The sequence below is a fragment of the Callorhinus ursinus genome, unplaced genomic scaffold (assembly GCF_003265705.2).
Source record: "Callorhinus ursinus isolate GAN/ISIS: 27379988/994484 unplaced genomic scaffold, GSC_fseal_2.0 scaffold1, whole genome shotgun sequence".
Lineage (NCBI taxonomy): Eukaryota > Metazoa > Chordata > Mammalia > Carnivora > Otariidae > Callorhinus > Callorhinus ursinus.
Window position 1 is genome coordinate 133,462,327 of NW_027397063.1, and position 23,929 is coordinate 133,486,255.

The 23,929-nt window shown below is 40.5% G+C and overlaps 1 protein-coding gene and 1 long non-coding RNA gene across 7 annotated transcripts in view; both read left to right on the forward strand.

The window, feature by feature from the left end:
• The window catches only part of RBMS3 (RNA binding motif single stranded interacting protein 3), a 1,359,336-nt gene that overhangs the window by 43,653 nt on the left and 1,291,754 nt on the right, over positions 1 to 23,929 (forward strand). The window lies entirely within an intron of this gene.
• LOC141374192 (uncharacterized) overlaps positions 20,203 to 23,929 on the forward strand; it is a 92,431-nt gene continuing 88,704 nt past the window's right edge. Inside the window, exon 1 of the long non-coding RNA XR_012380879.1 lies at positions 20,203 to 20,303. This is a non-coding gene — a long non-coding RNA (uncharacterized lncRNA). The remainder of the gene's footprint in view (positions 20,304 to 23,929) is intronic.

Sequence of the window (23,929 nt, forward strand, 5' to 3'; positions counted from 1 at the left end):
TTCCTTCCTTCCTTCCTTCCTTCCTTCCTTCCTTCCTTCCTTCCTTCCTTCTTTCTTGGAAGGAAATGGGTTTTGATTGGTGGGGGGTCTTCTGTGTGAAACAGGGAGTTCTGTGACTATAAAAGTTTAGCTTCCAGATCAGGGTGATATGGGTGGATTATGACTGTGTGGATATTTTTATTCGAGAAGTACTATTAGTCTGACCTACTGAGGTCTGGATAATGGGTATAAAATTCAAATCTCTTTATCTTAATTTGTATGTGCTATTGAGCTGTGTTGCTTAATTCTTTGGAGTGGCTACCAAGGATCTTTCATAGAATGAAATGCATTTTAGAGTAAGAGTCAAAGAAATACAAGCACTGAGATGCAGTTGGACACCGCATCAGTTAAGAGACTCTTATGTAAGCAGCAGATCCCAATTCTGTCCAAGTTTTGGTATAAAAAGGGAGTTTAGAACAGGGACACTGAGTAGATGGGAGGATGGGTAGTAGACTAAAGGAGGATGCTTGGTAATAGATTGGGAACAGGTAGTTCTTGGCAGCCAGCATTAGGATCCAGCATTTAGAGTGTGTTTTATCATTTATGATCTTGTGGCACTTTTTGCTCAAAATTGGGAGTTACAGTACCAGTGGCTGCCCCTGGGATTCATTGGGGTGCCTGGCTTTATAGTTCCACCATGACTGGAGAGTACATCTGGATGCTTAGTTTCCAAGGCAGTCAACCAGAGAATGTCCACTACAGGTGCAGTTTCCACTTAGGAGCCACTGCTGTTAACAACTGCTTCCACCTGTCTCAATTTTCCTGTGGCTCTTTCTAGTGCTGATGCCCTAATTCATCTTGCCCCCTTTCATATGTTTAGAAGGTCTGTGGCATAGTCAGCTGCCATGTTGCGGGTGCTTTGGTGTTCCAAAACTTTGACCTTCTTGTGGCAGGCCACAGTCTCAGCAGCTGTTGAACATTTCTCTGCGGAATTTCTGTTGAACATTTCTCTGTGCTATTTCCCTTCCAGTTTTCCTGTTGTCTATCTCTCATATGCCAAAAAAAAGCAAGAAGAGAGACAAGAAAGAACAAGTGATACTGCAACTTAAGTCTACATCTGTAAAATTAAAACACAGCACAATTTGTAATTATCTTTACACGCTAAGCTTCTCTTGGCAATTAGTAATGTAGTTTTATCCCTCTTCGTATTTTCTGTAACACTCCTACACAGACACACACGCACACACACACACACACACACAAATGACATGATTATGAAACTCTCATTGAGGTGATTTTTTTTTTTCCTCCAGCAATGAAATCTGATCAGTGCCTTTGTAAGTCAGTGCCTATGGACGGTGTTGAGCATAATTGTGTGGTTGATGGAAACAGTGGCGAGGCTGGCATGGGGTTTTCCACACATCTCTTTGAGGTGCTGCAAAGATAACTGTGACATTTTAATATAGTGTCAATACACATTATGATTCAGAGAGCATTTTGTGTAATGCTAGGCACCTAATAGGAGGTCAATAAATTCATGTTCTGATTGATGCGGCACCTGTAGTGCATAATTATTCATCTTTCAAGACAGTGATTAGGACCTAGCTGGTAATAGAAATTGTGAAATACCATAATTTTGTTAGAGTTGGTTCCTTCGGTTCTTTTGCCATTTTTGAACTCCTTCAGCCATAGCTGTGGGAATAAGACATTCTCAGAGTGAAGATATGAGGCAAAGGATGAGTAGAAGACACAGGTTCTGTCACAGTGTCAGGTCCAAATGGTCATATATTCTGAGGAAACCAGGCCAAACCCTAAAACACACTAGAAATTCCTGCATATGTCCCCCCAAATTCATCAGTCACTTGTAGAACTTGGCTCTGTTTTTGTAGGCTGTCATCTATTTATCTCCTCGTGATTTTCCTTAGATAACTCTTGTTCTAATTTTCAGACACGAGTATATGAACCCACAGCTCCAGAAATGGGGCCCTGCTAGTTTTAAGCTGAGGAAATGGAAGCTGTTGTTGGAAAAGAGATGTTGGTTATTGGGAACCTGCCATCATGGGGGTAATTTTATTTTTTATTATTTATTTATTTTTAAAGATTTTATTTATTGGAGAATGAGAGTGCACGTACATGGGGGCGGAGCAGAGGGAGAGGGAGAATTTCAAGCAGACTCCCCACTGAGCATGGAGCCTGATGTGGGGCTCAATCTCATGACCTTGAGACCATGACCTGAGCCGATATCAAGAGTCAGATGTTTAAATCGACTGAGCCACCCAGGTGCCCCCATGGAGGTTATTTTAATCTCCTACCCACAAATGAGTCTGGTAACACTCTTTCAGTGGCTAATGATAGGAAACTGAACATAACCAATAACCAATTCAAGAGAAATGCAATGTGTTGACTCATAACTTGAAGTTCTGGGGTAGCACTGGCTTCAGGCTCAATGGACTTCAGGGCTCAAATTAGAATTTAGTTTCCCTTTATGTCTTGGCTCTGCTTTCATTGCATTTGCTCTATGCTCACACTGTGTCTTTCTTTCCCGTCACAGATGGCTGCCATGTTTTTTAGGAGGACTTTTTGGAAGTCCCAGCAGCCTTACTGGTTCCAGCTGGGTTGTACGTTCATTCATGGATGATTCACTATGGCCATGGTGAATGTCAAATCCTAAGTGGTTCAGGTCTGTGTTACACACTTTGTACCTGGAGTTTGGGGTTGTAGTCCCTTTCCAGCTACCTCCAAGTACGTTCCTAGTGGCATACTGGATATATGTTATCTTTTAAAATATAATCTAACACAGATGAAATAGTAGGACATAACAAAACATTGAAAGTCGCTATCTCTTGAGTGGTATTGTAGGTGATTTAAACTTTTTTTGCTTTTACTCTTTGTGGTTTCTAAATTTTCATATGTGAGAGTAAAATTTTTACAAGTCGAAAAATTATCTTAAGTGTAACTACAACATAGGAGTAAAAAACTATTATTGCATTCTTTAAGAAAATAAGATTTTTTTCCTCCTACCTCTTTATTTGCATTTTTTAAAGAAAATCTTTCTTCCAGGTAAGTTAAATATTTACCTGTGCTGTATCATTTAAACATTATTTCTTCAATCCACTTGGACTGTATTGGGTGTGTGGTATAAGGGTAAGATCCTAATTTGATTTTCTTTTTCCAAACTAGCAAATTTGTGACCTAGGATGTGATCAATTCTGGAGAATGTTCCATGGGCACTAGAGAAGAATGTGTATTCCGTTGCTTTGGGATGGAATGTTCTGAATATGTCTCTGAAGTCCATTTGGTCCAGTGTGTCATTTAAAGTCTTTATTTCCTTGTTGATCTTTTGCTTAGATGATCTTATTCATTTAAAAACTCATTCTCCATTGATTTGGAAAGTTTACCATTTTATGCTTCAAAAGAAAAAAAAGATAATCCTGCCAAAGTTCCAGAAAAATTCTGTCATTGGCCTTATGTCAGCCAACCTCACATGGCCAAAGGAGAGAGAAAGCAAAAGTGAAGATTTAGGAAAACAGGAAAGAGCCAGCTACGTTTCCCTGCTTAGAAAGTTGTATGGTTCCTTGGAAGGTAACACCACTTCCAAAAGCCAAAAGTCTATAGTCATGTGACAGACCCATTGTCTCTTTCCCCAAATCCTTCCTACTCTAACACCTGTTAATGTAGGGAAAGGCAGTTGATTAAATATGGAAGCTATTTGTAAACACTGTGGAGTACCGTAAATAGCCCAGCTAAATTTGCATCTTGTCCCACGTGGCAAACTTCACAAATATATAGAACTCTGAGAAAAATATTCTTTATTGTCCAAGATGGCCCGTGTCTGTGCATAAAACAGACATTTATTAGAAGCACATTTTAATTGTTCATGTATTTATAGAGAACCCATTTTAATTTAGCCAAGAAGTGTTTATATTTCAAAATGTTATTCTTATCATTTTGGAACAATTTTTGGTATGACCTTAAAAGGAAAATTTTAGTGTAATACAGATATGAAATCTTGTGAACGATTAAAAAGAAACCTTCCTAGCATTCTCCATAAGTGTGACCCCTGAAGGAGAAATTGCAATGAACATATGTTGGCGATACAATCGGAGAATTTTTAAAGGCTTGATGATCTTTCAGTTACTATGTTAAAATCATACATGGAACCATCCCTAAAGTTATTTCAATTTTAGAAGTTCCACTGAGGTCAATAGGACTCTTGCTTGGGAAGGACTGCATTTTTAAAGATAATATTAAATATTTTGTACATACTGTGGATTTTTGCCAATAAAAGACTGTAGAGTTTCATTTCTAAGTTCTATTGCAGTACTCCTATTTCAGTCCACCACCATCCTAACTCCGTTTTCTTAAATTACTTTTCATACAAATATCAATGTTACTCTTTTTAGAAGACCAATTGCATTCAATGTCATGTCTCCCTCACTTTGTAGGGGATAAAATTTCCATGAATGGGCTAGAGTTTTCTCTCTTGAGGTGTGTGGACTGAATGAGGCCATCTGCATAGATATGTTTAGCATCTATTTAGATGTTTTTAGAGTCTGTTTAATTGATAATCAAGACTCAGGCCTATTGATTAACAAATTAGTTTCTCTTTTAGTGAATTGTGTTTCCCACACTAAAAAGCAGAATTCCCCATGCCAAATCTCAGAATTCTTAGGAAATTGTGTACTTGAAGTCAGTTGTCATGTTTAGTTTGAGTCTCTATGATAAAATATCTAATACATGTCAGATGCTGGCTCTCCCTGGGAATTAGAAGTGGAGAGTCCATTTCACATCTCAGATAGGTATACTGGAGTGAGTTCATGATTATATTCCATTTGATTTTCTGGTTATGAACCTGCAGTTGAGCCCATGTTTGGGACTGGTAAATATTAGTTTATCAATATTCCATTCCTCTTGGCTTTTGTGCCCAGCTGTCCTGCCAGGTTATTGCCTCCATGTTGAATTTTCTCCTTGCTCTTCTATTTTGTCAGTGGGAACACATGAAGCACTTTGTATTCTGCTTATTCTTAGGGTTTTTTTTTTTTTTTTTGTCCTGAGGTGCTATGCACTTCTGAAAACAGGGTCACTGTGTTATTAACTGAAGATTATTTGTCTGTTGTAGATACTCAGTAAAAAAAAAACAAACCCAAAAAACAAAACGAATGCCACAAAATGCATTATTATTTGGGTAAAAGCTAGTATATCTTATTCTAGTTAAAAATATTTAAAATGCCTTATATGTATATGTGATATATATGATATAGGTGACATATATCTTTGCATCTCTCTATGAATATTTGTTTGTTTTTCCCCTCACCAGCCAGAATTGTCAAAATTTCTGTAGCCCCAGTGCAGAACTCAGGACCTTTAAACACTTGTTGCTAGATTCAGGCAGATGGATAGAAACCCAGCTGAGAGATAGGATAAAGCCTCATAACAAAGGGGCCCATTTCTGGGTGGAGAAGGGACGATGATGTGATCCCTTGATTAGAAAGATACCTTTCACTCTTGGGTTATGTCATGGGTAACTCTGTGTGTTAAAGCTATGTAGTACATGTAAAAAAGTCACATGGGAGTCATTGATCTGATTGAGTGGCTGATGGGGAGGAGCTGCCCCAGACTCAGGACTCTCAAATGGCCACCATCATCAAGGACCCTCGAGGGGTAAAGGGACTGCTCTTTCAGGAAATTCATAGAGGCAGTTCACCCAAAGAAGGAAGCTTGTTCTAGAATTTACACCTGACCCCAGCAGCAGCAAGCTTCTTTCCAAAATTATTATATTTGTGCATTTTACAGAATTGATATAAAGAACACATTTCTGTTAACATGGAACTTCAGCTAGTCACTTTCCTATAAACAAGCTGAGCTTTGTCATGCTAAGAAAAAACATGACATAATATAATAAAAAATAAGTAAAATAGTATAACTCTTAAAAAAGAAATATGATTAATTTCTAGTACAAAAATGACCATACCTCATTTATTTATATGTTAAACTCAATGAAAATCTGCATTATTATTAAAATAATTATAGATTTTAACACTGTAAATGTTTATATATGTACATGAGTATAACATAATAGATTGTAGGGGACAGAAACAATGATTATTTTAATAGCTGGCACCAAAGTTCTTTTCAGTGAAGAAACCATTTTTGTTTAGGCATTATCCAGAGAAAAGTGAAGCCTCACAGGCAAGGTGTGTAAGAAAAATAGTCAGTGGATATGTAAATGTATTTGTGTATGCAGTGAACAAATATGGTAGTCATAGAAGTGGATGAAAGAGAGAAGAGTGGACAGAGGAATGGGCAGAAATAAATGAATGAGACAAGACAACGTGGCAGAAGGATGGAGTCTACAAAGAGAGGTGGTCAGGGAGAAATTCCCAGTGTTAGGCTGGCTGAGGGATATTTGAATATGAAAAAGTCTAATCATCAGACTTATGTGTATAGCTGCATTTTAAAGTCATAAGTAAAGTCTATCACACATCCTGATGCATGGTTGGGCTTATCACAGTGTCTGAAATCCATGACTGGGCTGGCGCAGAGCTGAGAGGGCTGCAGCATGAGGTAAAGTCTCATCTGGGATGTGGAAGACATCTGGTGGACCCATTGTGACCTTGAGGCAAAAATCCCCTAGGGATTTTAAGAAAAATCTCTTGCACAGTACTGAGCTCTCTAGAGATCTGGGAAAACAAGGTGGTACCAATTTTATCTAAATCAGAAAGGAAAGGATGGGTGGAGAGGTGGATAGGTAGATATGAAGAAAGATGTCCTAAGCAGAAAGACATTGCTTGGTGAATTCAGAGTTCTACCACCTAGACTTTCCATCTCTACAGGACACTGGTATAATTCTGGCCAATATCACAAGAAAAAGAAGGAACTTGAGGGCAGTTTGGAAGGGACTTTTAGAGGCTTCTTGGTTCAGAGGAGGTCTCCATGGACCCACTCAAACAGCCAGTGTGTGTAAATGTGAAGTCCTCTTGGGATCCAAGCAGGAGTAACCGAATACTGCACATCTCTTGCTCTCTTCATTCCAAGGGGACAGTTCCCTTTAGGGTTCTATGAATTATCCACAGCTGCCGGTCCCCAGAGACAGAGACAGACAACAATACTTCATTTCTTTGCTCTCACTTAAAACATTCCTCTCCAGCCAATTTCCTCAGAAACACTTCTCTGCCTCTTTAGAGGGAACTGAGGATGCAGTTCACATCAGTGAGTTGAATTAATTAATTTGATTGCTGTAAAATAAGGGTACTTGTTGATTCATTTTGGTGCTCTTGATATATATAGCTTCAAAACATTGGTTTCAATGGTCTTTCTCTTCTTTAGTTTCCTGTAGGCTTATCACCAAACATCACCAGAAGTCAGTGAGCTTAATTCAAATGCACGTGAGGAACATTCATGGGTGTCCATATGGAATTTTAATTATCCTACCTGGGAACAATTTATTCAAACTTTTTATTAATAGAGAAGATTTTTGGGGCTTACCTGGTGCTAAGGAGGGTTACTTCTTCACAAAAGAAATGTAAACAAGTACTTAGTTTCTCATTTGGTAATCTTTTTTTGGTCTTGCATGGACTGGTTGTTTTACCTGTGTTACTCTTATAATGGGCCTTTGTCGTATCCTGCTTATGTTCCCTGAGGCACCTCACATCCCTTTAGGATGCACAGTAGACACTGCATGAACCCGTGCTGAATTGCCTTCAGCCATGAAGGCAATGCTTTGATGACGTAATGCATATAATCTCCTAGCCAAGCTCTTGTGAGAATCTTGTGTTGAATCTTGATTATAAACTTTTTGAATCCATGGATGGTGTCATTTCCTTATCAGTTTTGAATTGCATGCATCTCCTGGGCGGATCCTTTGGTGGACTGATCACATAATGGAGAAATAGGTAGAATAGCATAGTTGCTAAGACTCCCTGGGTCATCAGATGGCTTGCTTGCTGCTTAGTAGCTGAATGACCTTGGAAATTTCTTGCTCCTCTGCACCTCAGTTTATTAGTTTATAAAATGGAAATAATAATAGTTCTTCCTGATAAGTCTGATAGAAGGATGAAATAATATATGCACAGCTCTGAGAATAGTACATCACGTAAATTCTATAATTAGTACATTAGCTATTGTTATTAGCAAAAATCCTTAGTGTTTAATGTGGTGTAAGTTAGGGTATATCTCTTTCTTCTTCTTTTCATTCATGAAGTATATGCTTATTGTTTCTCTGGACAGTGACTTGCTGTGAAAACTAGAGATAGAAATTATGAATTTAGGGTTTTCCCTGAGTGACACTAGCTTTCCCCCAGCTCCTGGAAGCAGCCACATGCCCAGGACCGGGGCTGTTCTTGTGTTAAAAGCAAAAAGGCCTAAACCTGTCCAGGAACTCCCCACCTGCGTCCATCATTCTTTGTCTAGCTGCAGCCCGAGTGGGCGCATTTATCCATTTTGATTAGAAGGTGAATCGATAGTCAAGCATACAGATTCCCTCAGGCTCAGTCCCAGAGCTGCCTTTGGCTTAAGGCAAAGGAAAATATTCTTTTTCTCTCTTTGTATCATTTCTTACTGCAATCAGACTTTGGATGGAGAGCCTTGGGGCTCTAATCCTGGGTGATAAATTAAGAGAGGATGCACATTCCTCTAACACCTGCATCCCCTTCCTGTCTTTAGATCTTTGGAGGACTCCAGATCCACTGTTTGTTTGTATGACAAAAACCTAAATGTCAGGTGATAATGCCCCAGAAACGTTTTCAGGGAATGTGATTTAGTGTGGCTTCAGGGACTCTTGATAGTTATAATGATTTTGACCATGTGAAGAATTCTAACAGGAGACTCATGTGATGAGTCATTCAACAAAGTTTTATTGAGCACTTACAATATTCTAGGCCCCATACAGAGTGCTGGGGATGCAGCAAGGCCACTGCGTTCCTGGTACTTAGTTCCAATTGTGGCAAGACAGAGGTGCTGCATATTTCCATGGGCTGCTTCAGCTCTGATATCTGCCCTTTTCAGCTCTAATCTGCCTGGGAGACTGATCGGAATGGTTTACTTACATCAGGGACAAGCCAACTGTGGTCCATGGGCCAAATCTGGCTCGGCACCGACTTTTATATGGCCTATGAGCCAAGAATGACTTTGGTAGTTTTAGATGGATGAAAAAAAAAGTTCCAAAGAAGATTTTATGACATGTGAAAATGCTATGAAACTCAAATTTCAGTTTTCTGTAAATAAAGTCTCTTTGGCACGCAGCCATACCTGTTGATGTACGCACACTTCTGGCTGCTTTCTACCCTACAGGAGCAGATCCAAGGAGTTGCCAGAGAGACCCTATGGCTCGAAAAGCCTGAAACACTTACTGTCTGACCCTTTACGGAAAAAAAGTGCTGATCCCTGGCTTTTGTCCATAGACTCCCTGCCCTCTTGTTGTTGAACTTGGCAAATGGGGAGCTGCTGCTGGAAATCAGAGGAGGAGGAGGGACTTTGGGGCATCTCTTCTCTAGCTTTCTCTCTTTGGAGTCTTTGTGGGTTGGCTGAATGAGCTTCTGAAGGCCACAGCTCCTACCAGGTGGTCCTCGAAATACAAAACCCGTTCCTTCTCTGTGCTGCCGTCTGCCCCCTCCCTCGCCCCTCCAGGCCCAGGGGTAGTAATGTCCCTCACTGTTCCTAGGCCCTGGGGGCTGCACTGGCCTGTGCTTTCCCCACACACTGCCTCCACTTCTGTACCTAACCCCTTCAGTAGGGGATGCTCCCACAGCTCAGTTTGCCTGTAATATCTATGTCTTGCTTGGACCCTAATGGAGAAAGCAATAATAAAGAATCCAGAGGTCTAGGTAAGTTTCGATGGTGAAAATAAAATATTAAGTAGAGAACAGAGTGAATGGTCAGGCCTCTTGTGGAGGTGAGGTCTGAATGCTAAGGAGAAGATAGAAAAAGATGTCGGGAAATGCCAGTTTGTGAAGAAGTAGCTGGTGTAACCTTCCTAAGACTGTTGAATTACAGAAAGGGCACCTGTAGGCTAGAGGACAGTGTGTGATCCAAGATGTAAGGGGCAAGTTGTGTGGTCTTGTAGGTGTGTGCTAATGGTTTTTATTATAAGTGCAATGGAAATATTTAAACAGGGATGGCATAATCTGATTTACGACTTTTTAAAAAAAATCACTCCAGCTCTTGTTTGGAGAAGGAATTGTTTGGTGGCCAGAGTGGCTTGACAGACACAGGTAACAGGGGGTAGTGATTGCAGCAACGGGCAGGTCCACACCCGGAAGGCCAAGGCCGCTGTGGATGCTCTGGGGTCTCCTTCCAGAACTTGGGAGAAGTCACCATGGGCCGGGTAGTAAGGAAGGCTAGAGTTGGAGGCGGGACAGTGGTGATTGGAATGAGGTTTCCTTAAAGGTTTGGTATGTCCTTCTGGGTTTTCCATGGAGAGGACACTGTATTTATTTCTTCAGGTGATAATGTCTCATTTTCTGCATTTATAATTCCTTCTAAAGCTTTACAAGCCATAAGCGACCCTCTCTTCAGAGAGCGAAGAATAAAAGCTAGTTTGGGATATTTTTTTATATCTGGTTTCTGTGAGAGCAGAAGAGGAAAAAAATTTTGCATTAGCACAGGCTGTTTGTGATTGTGTTTTGATTGCACTGACTGGTTTGATTGCGTTCTCTGTACGTCTCTGAATTGTTCCTTTGGGTTTCTTGGTCAGAGAACTGTGGTTAATTTTTGTATTCTATTTTCAGAGTTTCAGCCACATTCATTTACAGCCCACGCCTTACAAGCCTGGTATTCATTCTCTCTGCCCTCCACCTCCCCACCTCTAAACACACACACACACACTCTCACACTCACTCACTCACTCTCTCACACTCTTAGGGCCATTGTAAAATTAGATCCTTGCTGGCATCTTGTAGTCATTCCCAACATCCTGGAGGAGGGAGATGTCCTCTAGTGGGATTGCATTGCACGGTGGCGGGAGTACTTTGTCGCTTCCCTTCCTGCCCCTCTTCCATGTAGTTTTGGTCAGGCCTGAGATGTTGCCCTTTTCTCAGCCGGCAGCTTCCTGCTACTTGGATGAACAGCATGAGCCCAGAAGTGATCTTCTCATACACCCTGGGCACTTTGACAAAACTCTTCCACTGTTTGCTTTTACCCACTTAGAATTTTCTTTTCTCCCAGCTTGCATGTTTTACTTAGTTTTGTGCTTTTCCTGTGGTCTGTGTGGTAAGTTCTCCTGGGAGGCGCTACACATAGTTTAAAGCAAAGCCATAAGTGTAGGTACAATTCATTCATTTATTTAGTACATACTTATTGGATGCGTACTGGGTAGCAGGGCCTGTGCTAGTGAGTGGAGAGTCTTTGTCTTCAAGGAGCACATGATACTGTGGGAGAGTTGGGCACCTAAGCCAATAATTATAATTCAATGTGGCAAGTGAAATAGAAAGATGATGGTTATTATAGAAGCCAGAATGTATAGTGCTTGACAGCCCAGATGCTGGAGCCACACAGCCTTGGTTCAAATCCCAACTGCACCACTAATTATCTCTCTGATTCTAGGCAAATTACTTAAAGCCTCTGTACCTTATTTTCCTTATCAGGAAAAGGGAGATACTATAAGGGTTAAGAGAGCTGACATCACAGAGCAGAATAGCTGTAGCAGAACAGAAGAATGCCTGGCATAGAGTAAATGCCTAAATAACCGTATTCTATTATTATTAATATCCCCTCATAATCCTCACAGGATTAAACTTTGAAAAGGAGGACGGAATTTAACATGGTTAAGTAGTTACCACTTCATGTGGAATCTGGAGAATTTTTCAGAGCAGTTAATAAGCCAATTTCTGGTTTGTGAGATCATTTTTAGTTACTAAAAATATGGGATTGAACCCTTAAAAACACTTTCAAAATATTTCCCTGCCTTGCATTCATGCTTCACGTTCAGACCTCCTGAGTCTGGATTGCTGTGTTGCAAGAAGAAGAAATGAATCTTTCTGTTTACTAATAGAGCCAGTTGCACTGATACTAGGGAACATTTTTCATCATGTAATCCTGGACTTCGATGCCTACCTTTTAAAATTAGCTGTCTTCCTCCAGGCTTTCTAAGGAAATAGGTGACTGCAAAAACTGGATATATTGGTTTTAATTCCCATTTTCAGCGTCACCCCTCCTAAGCAGCATATGCAGGGAGAGCCTTCAGAAATTCCTGCAAGTATGAAGTATAGAGAGCATAAGCATCTGGTGCCTAAACATCAGCGGCCTTTCCGCCGGCCAGTAATCCCAATCTTCCAGTGTTTTTCTGAAATCATTACACCAGCTAAGCTCTTATTGACACATCCTTTTCCTTGGCATCTTGAGGGATTGTATCTGAGGGATGCCATTGAATCCCCATTAACTAGCACATATTAGCTGCTCAATCATTGCTGAATAAACAGATGAATAACTGATTTTAGCGTTTGGGTCTATCTTAAAGTATGTTTATCACCTACCCACCTAGAGAACTTTCTGTTTCCTTCCTTTTTCTGCATCTTATTCGTAGACAAGAAATTACCGTATTTTATGCCTCTGGTGGGACTGCTAAATACAGTTATGCAGTTTTAGTATCACATAGAAGTATCCAGACAGGAAGACAGGTCGGCACTGAAATTCAGCCCATACTCTACTCACCTGGTCATGTGCCTTTGCAAGGGGTTCTTTTTTTTTTTTTTTAAGATTTTATTTATTTGAGAGAGAATGAGAGAGAGAGCACATGAAATGGGGGGAGGGTCAGAGGGAGAAGCAGACTCTCTGCTGAGCAGGGAGCCCGATGTGGGACTTGATCCAGGGACTCCAGGTTCATGACCTGAGCTGAAGGCAGTCGCTTAACCAACTGAGCCACCCAGGAGCCCTTTGCAAGGGGTTCTATCTAATCCACGGTAGGGGTGTCTTTTCTCCACCTTGGCATGACAGTACTGTCCACTGGCCAGTCCAGGTGTCCGTGGGGTGGGGGGCTTTTCTCTCCCATGGACAGGCACCATGTAATGACTCTTCAGCACAGAGGTGACATCTTTATCTAATGTTTGTACAGGAACCATGCAGCCTCATAGTGGCCATGGCAGTAAATTCAGTATTCCGTCACCGTGTTGCATGATTACCAAAAGCAGAGAGGGGTTAGGAAGAGTAAATAAGTGCCTTGTTTCATTAAGCCTGATGCCCAAAGTGCAGATCCATCATAGTAGGATCCTGTTCTGTCACCCAAATCTGTGATGTACTCTGCACTTCAGAGCAGTTTGCTACTATTTTCAGATGGTTTCATCGTCATATGGATAACTGATTACAGTCTTTTCCTCTCTACTAGAGTATTCACTTGAGAAGCGTGCTTCTCAAGAACTGTGCTTCTTTCTTGGCTAGTGGTAGGATTTTAGATATACTTTTTAGTTTCCCCCAAAAAGGATGGATTATAGGAATCAAGTGGGTAACTTTAATAAAAGAAGGAGGCTGGTGTGATGGAGAGAGGACGTGTTGGAGATGAGGACAGACAGGTGAGTCCTGACTCCTGAGGGGAGCAGTCACCAACCCCGTCTCCTGGGGGACTTCTGGGCATTCCAGTGCTTTCAAAGAAGGTAAATTTTGGTGTGAAAGGTAATGAATTTTTAAATGTTGGCTCAAATTCATTCATTCTTTCCTCCCTTCCTTCCTTCCTTCCTTCCTTCCTTCCTTCCTTCCTTCCTTCCTTCCTTCCTTCCTTCCTTCCTTCCTTCCTTCGCCAGAGCGGGTGGGGAGAGGGAGAATCTTAAGCAGGCTCCATCCTCATGGATGCTTAACTGACTGAGCCACCCAGGCACCCCTCAAATTCTTTAAAAATATCATGGAATTTAAGAAACAAAACAGATGAACATGGGTAAAGAGGAAAAAAGAGAGGAAGGCAAACCATAAGAGACTCTTAACTATAGAGAACAAACAGAGAGGTAGGTGGGGGATGGGCAGATGGGTGATAGGGCTTAGGGAGGGCACTTGTTGTGATGAACGCTGGGTGTTGTATGTAAGTGATGAATCACTAAATTCTCCTGAAACTAATATTACACTGTATGTTAACTAACCAGAATTTAAATAAAAAATTGAAACACTAAAAAAATGAAATAAAACAATACGGGACAGATTGCTTCCACAGTGGGATTCAGCCCTTTTGCTGAGCTTGTGACTTCTGAATTAGTTGGGGTGCGTACAGAGCAGAGGCCTGGATAGTCCTGTTCTGCCCTGTCCTGTTCCCAGGGGGCCTTCTATGACAGACAGTCACGGTGTTGGGAGGTTGGGAAGCATGCGGCTAAGGATTAATAGTAGGGGGCTTACCCATGAGGCTGTGTGTGATGGGAGCGGGGGCAGGGATGCCTGCTCACGGAACAGAGGGCCAGCATCTCTTCCCGGAGCCTGGCCCTGGCCCTATGCTGTACATTGCCACATCCTGCACAGTTGGCTAAGAGCTGATCATACCCAAGCCCTGTGGAGGAGGAGGCCCGGAGACCTATTCGGGTTCTCCAGGAGACTAGGAATAGTAGGGGATATATAGATACATATGTATATGTACAGATATTTTTATATTTATACAACATTTATAAATACATGTATTTATAAGTATAAAATATATGCATATAAATGTATATATGCACACATGCATATATGATTTATTTTAAGGAATTGGCTTATAGAGTTGCAGGCCTGGCAAGTCTGAAGTCTGTAGGGCAGACCAGCAGGTTGGAAAATCAAACAGGTTGGAAATTTAGGCAGGTTTTCTGTTATGGTTTTTTTTTTTTTTTCCTTCCAAGTTTTTATTTAAATTCCAGTTAGTTAAGATACAGTGTAATATTAGTTTCATGTGTAGGATTTAGTGATTCATCACTTACATACAATGCCTGGTGCTCGTCACAGCGAGTGCCCTTCTTAACCCCCATTGCTCATTCAACTCCCCCCTCCCACCCCCCTACACGGCTGGCCCAACACCGCTCCAGCAACCCTTAGTTTTTTCTCTATTGTTAAGAGTTGGTTTTATGGTTTACCTCTCTCTTTTTACCCCCTATGTTCATCTGTTTTGTTTCTTAAGTTCTGCATGTGAGAGAAATCGTCTGGTATTTGTCTTTCTCTGACTGACTTATTTCCTTAGCATAATACTCTCTAGCTCCATCCCCTGTGTTATGGTTTTGAGGCAGAATTTCATCTCTCTGAAGTCTGTTTATGCTCTTAACACTTTCCATTGTTTGGATGAGGCCTACCCATATTATCTAGGCTAATTTCCTTTACAATCAACTGATGGGAGAAGTTAACCACATCTCCCTTCACGGCAATACCTGGACTGGCATGTGATTAACGGTACTGTAGCCTAGCCAAGCTGACACATAAAACTGACCATCATATCCCAGTTTGTTATCATGATGTTGGAAAATGGAAAGCATGAGGTTAGGTGAGGGTGGGAGTCCAGTACAACACTTAGCACAGGGCCCCACATGCTCTGTCAACATTGCATTTGAATGCAATTATTTAATTCTGACCTCAGCCAGAGGAGCAACTATCTTTGCAGTGAATAAAGTTTAAAGCTTCCAGGCCTCTGGCTTGCATAGGATCCTTCCAAAGTGCTGTACCTAATTTTGTGCTGATAACATTGAGTTATTATTTTTTTTTTTTTTTGGTCATCCCTCCTTATAGAAGTTCTAGACCCTTCAGTATCTGATCTGCCTCTTTGAGCTCTACCACTATTTCTGTGTGCCCTCCAGCTGGTCCTTCTGTGTCTTTGAGCCTCAGTTTCTCCATTTGTGAGTTGGGAAGACAATGCTAACGATATTCTGGGGTTCTTCCAAGGATAAGAGAAGAGGCTGTGCAATTATGAACGTAGAAAAAAATCTAAATGCTTCTTTCTAGTTTCTGCTTCTCAGAAGTGTTCTAATATTAGGTATTTTGTTAGCTAAAAAAGTAGCACCAAATTCTTGTACTCAATAAAATAGGTAATTTAAAGTATGAGAATGTACAATTCCCCACTCACAAGTGACATAAAAAGCTATTTTTATTTTGAATAACTAGCTTTCCAGATGCTTCACATTGGAAACGTAGGCATCATGGAGCCAGGGGTATGGTATCTGGGGCCCTCATTAGGTATTGCCTGGAGCCTGGCACTGTGCTGAGAGTCTCACACACATGATTATTCATCCTGCTTCTCATGGCAGTGGTGAGGTAACTGTCATCATCCCCGTTTTACAGATGGGGGGACTGAAGCACAGAGAGGCTAAATTCAACTTACCCAAGGTCACATAAGCAGCAAAGCCTGAGATTAAAACCTTATGGTGTGCTGTTCTGTTAGCTTGAGATCTAGAGGTAGAAGGATAACTAAGAGGAGCTTCCCAGAGTGGTGAGGAAAGCATTTGCTTATGGCAGCCATTTAACCCAGTAGAATCAGGTCCTGGGCACCTGCTTGAAGAACGAAATCCTCTGCTTCCTCTCCGGGAGTCACCTCAGGGCTGTTTGGGATGGTTATGCAGAGGGTGCACTGCCCAAGGCTCCTGAACCTGGACAAGCAGAGGCTGAAATCTCACCTGTGCTTCACTATAAATAGAGGCCCCCTGGAGAGGTGCATTGGCCCAGAGAGGAACCTTTTCCTCACTCACACAGCTTATTTTGTAGAGCGGCCTCTGTCTGGCCAGTCTTGCAAATTCTTCCCATTCTTCGACAATTCCCCATTCTCACCATTAACATGCTCTCCCTGTTCCTTTCTAAACATTTCAGTCGTCCCAATTTTATGGGCCATCTCCTTTGTGCAAATCCTCCTGACCTCCCGGTTTACTGTGCTGTGGTCTTAATTCCCTCTCTGCGATACTTCATTCATTCATTCATCAGCACACGTCTATTAAACATTTGCTGTGTGCCCCCATACTGTTCTAGGTGTTGGAATTAGCATAAGGATAAGCTCAGAGGTGAGTGAGAAAGTCTTAGTCATCAAGAAGTTAAGATTTGGGGCACCTGGGTGGCTCAGTTAAGCATCTGAACTGTGAAGTCTGAACTGACTTCAGTTCAGGTCATGATCTCAGCATCCTGGGGTGCTGGGATCAAGCTCGCATCAGGCTCCACCCTCAGCGGGGAGTCGGCTTGTCCCTCTCCCTTTCCCTTTGCCCCTCCCCCACTTGTGCTCTCTCTGTCTCTCTCAAATAAATAAATACAATCTTTAAAAAAAGTTCAGATTCATAGAGGGAAAATGATTATCAAAAAAATAATCATAACAATCATAAAGTTGTGTTGCGTGTTCACTGTGTGCTGGGTATGTTCTAAGTGCTTTGCTTGCATTCATTCATTTGAACCTTCCAGTAATGCCATGCATGTTGGTATGACTAATGTTCCCATTTCATATTAGATGGAACCATGGGATTGCTGTCATGATTGAGGTAGGTCAAAACAGGTGTAGACTAGCAGTTTAATATGGTTGAGCCTAAGAAAGGTGGACCCTATGTATAGTTACATGCCCAAAGCCATTCACATAGTGGTGGAGTGAAGCTCTGAACCCAGGTGGTCTGGCTCTGAGCCCACAGCCCTAACTCCATGCTGTACTGAGCTGCCTGATAATTGGAGTGTTAGTGCTCAGAGGAGGGGGTAGTGGTGCACTTTGCCTGGAGGAGTCAGGGAGGGCTTTTCCAACGTGGCACCTGTACCCTTTTTACCATTCCTTGACTTTGTGGACTGTTTTTACCCTATACTCTCAGGGTAAAATATATATTCTCTATATTTGCCCTTATATTTAAGGGCAAAACCTCGTTATTTACTCTCATCTCCTATGTCACAGCTCCTGGCCCAGAGCCTAGCTCTTAGGAAGGACTCTGTAAAAAATTTTTGTTTGATTAGTACTTTTACTGTCAGTGTGTCTAAGTTTTCTAGAGAGAAGAATGTGGAAAAAAAGAGTACAGAGTTGAAGATAAGAGTTTAGGGTTTAGGGCACCTGGGTGGCTCAGTTGGTTAAGCATCTGCCTTCGGCTTGGGTCATGATCCCAGCGTCCTGGGATTGAGCCCCATGTCGGGCTCCCTGCTCAGTGGAGAGCCTGCTTCTCCCTCTTCCTCTGCCCCTCCCCACTGCTTGTGCTCTCCTGCCCTGTCAAATAAATAAATAAAATCTAAAAAAAAGAAAAAAAAGAATTCAGGGTTTAGGAGGAGGGAGAGAAGAAATTCAAGAAGTAACTAAAATATTAGGGAAACTGAAAGTTTCTCTGAATAATAAATAATAAATTTAATAATAATTTAAAAATAATAAATAAGATAATAATCTAAATGTTTCTAGATAGGCAAAAATTAGATGTTTAGAATAGAAAAGAATAAGTGAATTTGATTTTTATTTGATTTTTATTATTTTTTTTTAAAGATTTTATTCATTTGGGAGAGAGAGTGAGAGCATAAGCAGGGGGCGGGGAGAGGGAGAAGCAGACTCCCCACTAAGCAGGGAGCCCGATGCAGGGCTCGATCCCAGGACCCTGGGATCATGACCTGAGCCGAAGGCAGATGCTTCACTGACTGAGCCACCCAGGCGCCCCTGAATTTGATTTTTAAAGGAGTAAAATTTTTACATTACAGCTTAACATTTTCTAATTCTTCTATGTGTTCTAACTCAACCTTGCTGCATCACTGTATCCTTAATGCTTGGTGCCTTTATGATGCAAGGGTCATTTACATAGGAGGAAATCTCAAAAGGTGCTTGGTGTCTAAGTGTATAATTTCATGTTAGAGCTGAGAAAATAGAGTTTTTTTTTTTTTTAAAGAGATCTGGGTAGAGATTAGAATAGGGAATCAAGATTTAAACACATTTCCATAGTTTCTTTAAGCAATTGTGGCAGCATCCCCTTTATTCGTCCTTAATGTTTTCCCCAAGGAGAACATTTTTGTATGCATATAATGGTGAATCCATTGATGATATATACATATGCTCATTATAACATAATCTAAATCTGCTAATTATGGAGTAGTTTGTGTCAGCAACAGGATTTTATACTTCTGCCTTCTAGTGTGTTCCTACTTTTCTTGCCAACCATGGACACACAAAGGAGTGACCGAAACTTCCTGTAAAATTTATGAGAAGGTCTTATTGTTATGATAAAAGATTCACCCACCCTCTGGTAGATTTTAAATTTACTCAAATTAGGTTAAATCACAATAGACAACTAAAAAGCACATTGTTACTCTTTTTGAATTCAATTCCAAGCAAATCCCTGAGGCTTATAAAGTCCCTACTGACCATTTGTAGTATCCAGACTATCCCACTAAGTGGTCAAAATGCCAGTAGATATGTGGTTCTCCAGTGAGGGGAATGGGGACATTTTTGGTTGTCACAGCTGCAAGCATAGAGATTGGTAATGGAATCTACTGGGTAGGGCCCAGGGATGTGGCTACACATCATACAATGGGCAGGACAGTCTCCCACAACAAAGACTTAGTCAGCCCAAATGTCAATATGGCAAGGTTGTAAAACCCTGTCCTGGATCATTATATAGAAAACTGTCTGATATTAGATGCATATATATCAGGACCTTAACATTTAATGGATGGAAGAATATGTAGAAAAAGTCTAGCTTGTTTATGCAACTGGTAGATTACTTGCTTTTGATAATTGTATGCTAATGCACAAAATGGTTGTTTCATTTTCAAAAAATGACTTAAAAATAAAACTTATCTGTTCAAAAGTGTATTAGCCCTTTTGCCCCATTTGTTTTTTGTCTGGAGTTTGCATTCTCTTCTTAGAACTTTATTCTTAGAAGTCATGAAGAAGCGGTGAAGTAGACTAAGAAGTTTTAAAGTATACATATTTTCCTGAGTCAGTACATTTGTTTTAATATTTAAAGTCTTCATAAAATTCTGAGGAGCCTTTCTGAACAATGCAGTCTGTTCTGGACAAGAGACATCTAGGAACCATTTCTACCTCTGGTTTAAACCTCTTTCTTATGTTTCTTCTCAGACTGCACTGTCTTGTCCGCCAGCATGAGCTTTCTGACACATCTCCATCAGCACTGGAGTTCTCTTGTTCTCTAAACACCGAGAGATTTGTTCACTGAAAGCATCTTCTTCTGCTACTAGGTAATGCGTATTATCTACAGCGTTCTGACACACGGACTTCCTTGCTTTTGCTTTCTGACTCGTAACCGGGAAATCCTCTGGACACATCCCACTGCAGCTCTCTTCAGAGCTCCGCCTTACTTTGTTTCTATTTGAAATTCTCCCAAGGCTTGGGTCCAGATGAATGAGTCCACGAAGCCTCCCTTACTGCTCTGTACCTCCTAGGCATCTCTGGTGACCTTGTCCTTCACAGCTCTTGGCCCTGCTAAGTGAGTTTGGCACCTGCAGAGTAGCATCTGGTCAGTATGATAAGCTACAGCATTGCCTGTCAGGCCATCCTTCACCTTCATATTGTTTTTTGTTTGTTTGTTTGTTTGTTTGTTTTGGGGGGGTAGTTGTTGAAACTGGAGTAACCACCACATCTTCTTTTAGCAGGCATCTGACCAGGTCTCTCTCTGCTGGTAATGCGCTTATCTAGCCATTCTCTTGTATGTGTGTATGTTCCAGTTATTCCTACCTTGGGCACCAAGAATATGCAAGTGTAGAGTCTTCAGTACCTTCTCGTCTTGGCCTCTGTTCCAGTTGACAACGCTTAGAGGAGGAGGCCTTTATCGTGGGCTTTCCAGAGTCTCTCCTGCTGAACAGAGACCCCTGACTTGGCACAGCCTTTGCTGTGACATTTTAAAAACACTTGATGTTTATTGTTTCTTCAGAATTCACAAGGGATAAATGTTTGTTCTAGATAAAGACTGGAAGATACTTATATAAAGATTGGAAGTAACATAAGTAATTAGAAACGACTTATGATTTTTTTACCATTTACTGTTAAAAGTTTAGACACAGTGTTCTCTATATATATCTGAGCATAAATGGACATGGATTTTTTTTAAATCAAAACAAAGATAGTACTGTTATTTAGCCCATTTTACTCAAAGATCTAACATCATTTACCCATATCCTATGTAGTTTGAGTAGCATTTTTAATGACCGCATAGTATTTTAACAGATATTGAAACGGTATTTTAGCAGATAACTGGAACATAACATACATGCACATATATACAAGTGTAGGCACATATCTGTTTCTTTATCAATTGCTTTTGATCTGAGTTTATATTGGTTTATATTTGTTTTATCTTTTTCAGTGTGATAAGTCCCAGCATATCTGTTCACATCTGGTTGCTTATTTCAGAAGGTAAAGTCCTATGCATGCAATCGATTCATTAAAAGGTTGTGAATGTTGTCTTAGATTGCACAATATCTTCCTTTTTATGGCTGCATAATATTCTGTTGTATCACATCTTCGTAATCCATTTGTCTATGGATGGACACTTAGGTTGCTTCTGTATCTTGACTATTGTAAATAATGCTGCAATAAATGTAGGGGTGCAAAACTTGTCAAATCACTATGTTGTACACCTGAAACTAAGGTAACATTGTGTGTCATCTATACTCAAAGAAAATTAAAATACAAGAGACTATGTGATCAATGACTGCTCTTACTACATGGATATAAATAATAAAGCTATGTTTTTTGAAACTAAAAATAAGGCAGAATGTTTTTAAGGTTTTTGATACATGTTGCCAAATAACCTCCAGAAAAATATTTGCCACTTACTTCATTGTCTTATTCTGAGTTGGCCATAACTTTCACCATTCATCCTTGATTTTTTTATCTTTCTTCCAATGGCAAGTTTTCTGCTCTTTCATCATCAGTGACCCTGTATTGCAGAAATATCTGCTATTCCAATTTTTTAAAAAGTGTTCTAACAAGGAACAAAACCCGGATTTGATTAGATGTGATCCTGTGATTTCTGTTACTGGATTTATCAGCAATGAGGGATTCCATCATTCCTTTCCTGACATTGGATTGTCTTTGCCTTTATAGCCCTTTGAACTTTTGTGGGTGCTCCCAGTTCAGGGGGAGTGGGCCTCCTGTGTGAGAAGGGAGGCTCCAGAGATGGCCTTGGGCTTGTGGCCTGGAGGATGAGCCAGGCATATCAGCCTTACACAGTCAAGGATGTGTTTTACGGCTCTTAGCCCACAGTTTCAGTAATGGTGTGTGGGCCGTGTTCTCTGTCTGAGGAGTGCTGTGGTCTCCAGTGCTTTGGATAGGAAGGATGAGTTGATTTCAAGTAGGCTTTCTTATCCTTGGGACTCTGCTATGCTGTTTCTCCCTGGGACCTCAAACTTGAGAGATGCTGGTGAGACATTTCAGCATTTCCTGGAATACTGGTTACACTGTACTGCTGTCTCAGGTCAGGGAGGTGTCGTCAGATTTCTGTATCTTTGTTTAGCTCAAATGCAATCATTTGTGGCAACTGTGCCTTCTAGTTTATCAGAGATTTGGAACCATTGCCTGGTTTCAGTGTTGATGATGTATTATATTATTCATTATTGATGTACTCATTTTTATCACTGTATAGGAGATTGATTTTAAAAGCCTGCACTTATGGCATGGTACACTTCAGTACACTTGCATGGAGCTTTCTTTTTTTTTTTTTTAAGATTTTATTTATTTATTTGTCAGAGAGAGAGCACAAGCAGGGAGAGCAGCAGACAGAGGGAGAGGCAGGCTTCCCATTGAGCAAGGAGCCCAATGCGGGACTCGATCCCAGAACCCTGGGATCATGACCTGAGCCGAAGGCAGCCGCTCAACCGACTGAGCCACCCAGGTGTCCTGCATGAAGCTTTCTAAGGAGAAAAAAAGAAAACGACAAACTTAATGTACAGTCCTAAACATGTGTTGGATAACAAAAAAAAAGCCTTAAAAAATGTGTTTTTAATTTTGAGCATTAACTGATGTGCAGCTAATTTAAAACTGTAGCATACCTGAACAGAGGCATCGATGTATTATCAACAATGAATGTGGCATCATTCTGATGCATACCGATATTAACCGAAAAATTTTATTTTAGCCACTCTAATTATTTCAGTCACTGAGCCTGGAGATAATTTTCTGAAAACTAGATTAAATATCACACGATTCACCATTTTAAAAGTATGGAAAGAATCGTATTTTTAAGACACCATTTTGAGAGCTTTCTGTATACTAGACCCTGTGGGGTAGTGCATTTTAGGCAAAATTCACAGTAGAAATTTGGTGTCCAAAATCTAAATACACCCAAAGCTTTCAATAGTTTTCTACATCTCCATAAATCTATGAAAATTATATACGTGGGAAATCTTGTGAGTGTATGTAAAGAACTTCTAGATATGTTCCTTCACAGTAGAAAAAGATGTAATTTGAAACCTTAGGATGTGTCAAATACAGGAGGCCAAAGTCACTATGATTTAATGAAAAACAAATTTGAGCGTTTTCAACAACTCCAGACTATATAGGGCTGTGGGAGTTATCAAACAAAGCATTATCTGAGAAGAGTCTTTGTAGATAGGAGGGAAAACAGCTCGATGTTGACAGTGAATGCCAAGTTTTAACAGTTAGCTTTACTAAAGCCATTTATTCGCAGCAATTCTCAGTGGGGTTGATCACACTTCTAATAATACTTGTGAATCTGTGTTGCAGAGCTACTCTAAACATGAGAAAATCATTCACAAAGTACTCATTTTAACTCATAAGCTTTAAGCGATTTAATAATGGATTGATGGCTTCATTTAAAAAAAATTGAAAAGTAGGTATTTTGATTGAAATATAACCAGCGGCAGTTTCAAGTTTTCTTAAGGTAGTAATCTCATATAATTTTGTCATCCTCAGTGTGATAGTGTGGAAATTGCAGATTGAATACAGCCCTGCTTCTCTGTGTTCAATGAATATATTGCTGTTAAGCTATATGTAAATCACATTTAAAAATCAATTGCATCATTTTAGATACATTAGAGGATCTGTGTGTGAAAGAATCCATTTGGGGGAGATTTTATAGACTGATGTGTCATCTCCTAGTTTATAGTATTTAAATATGGATTT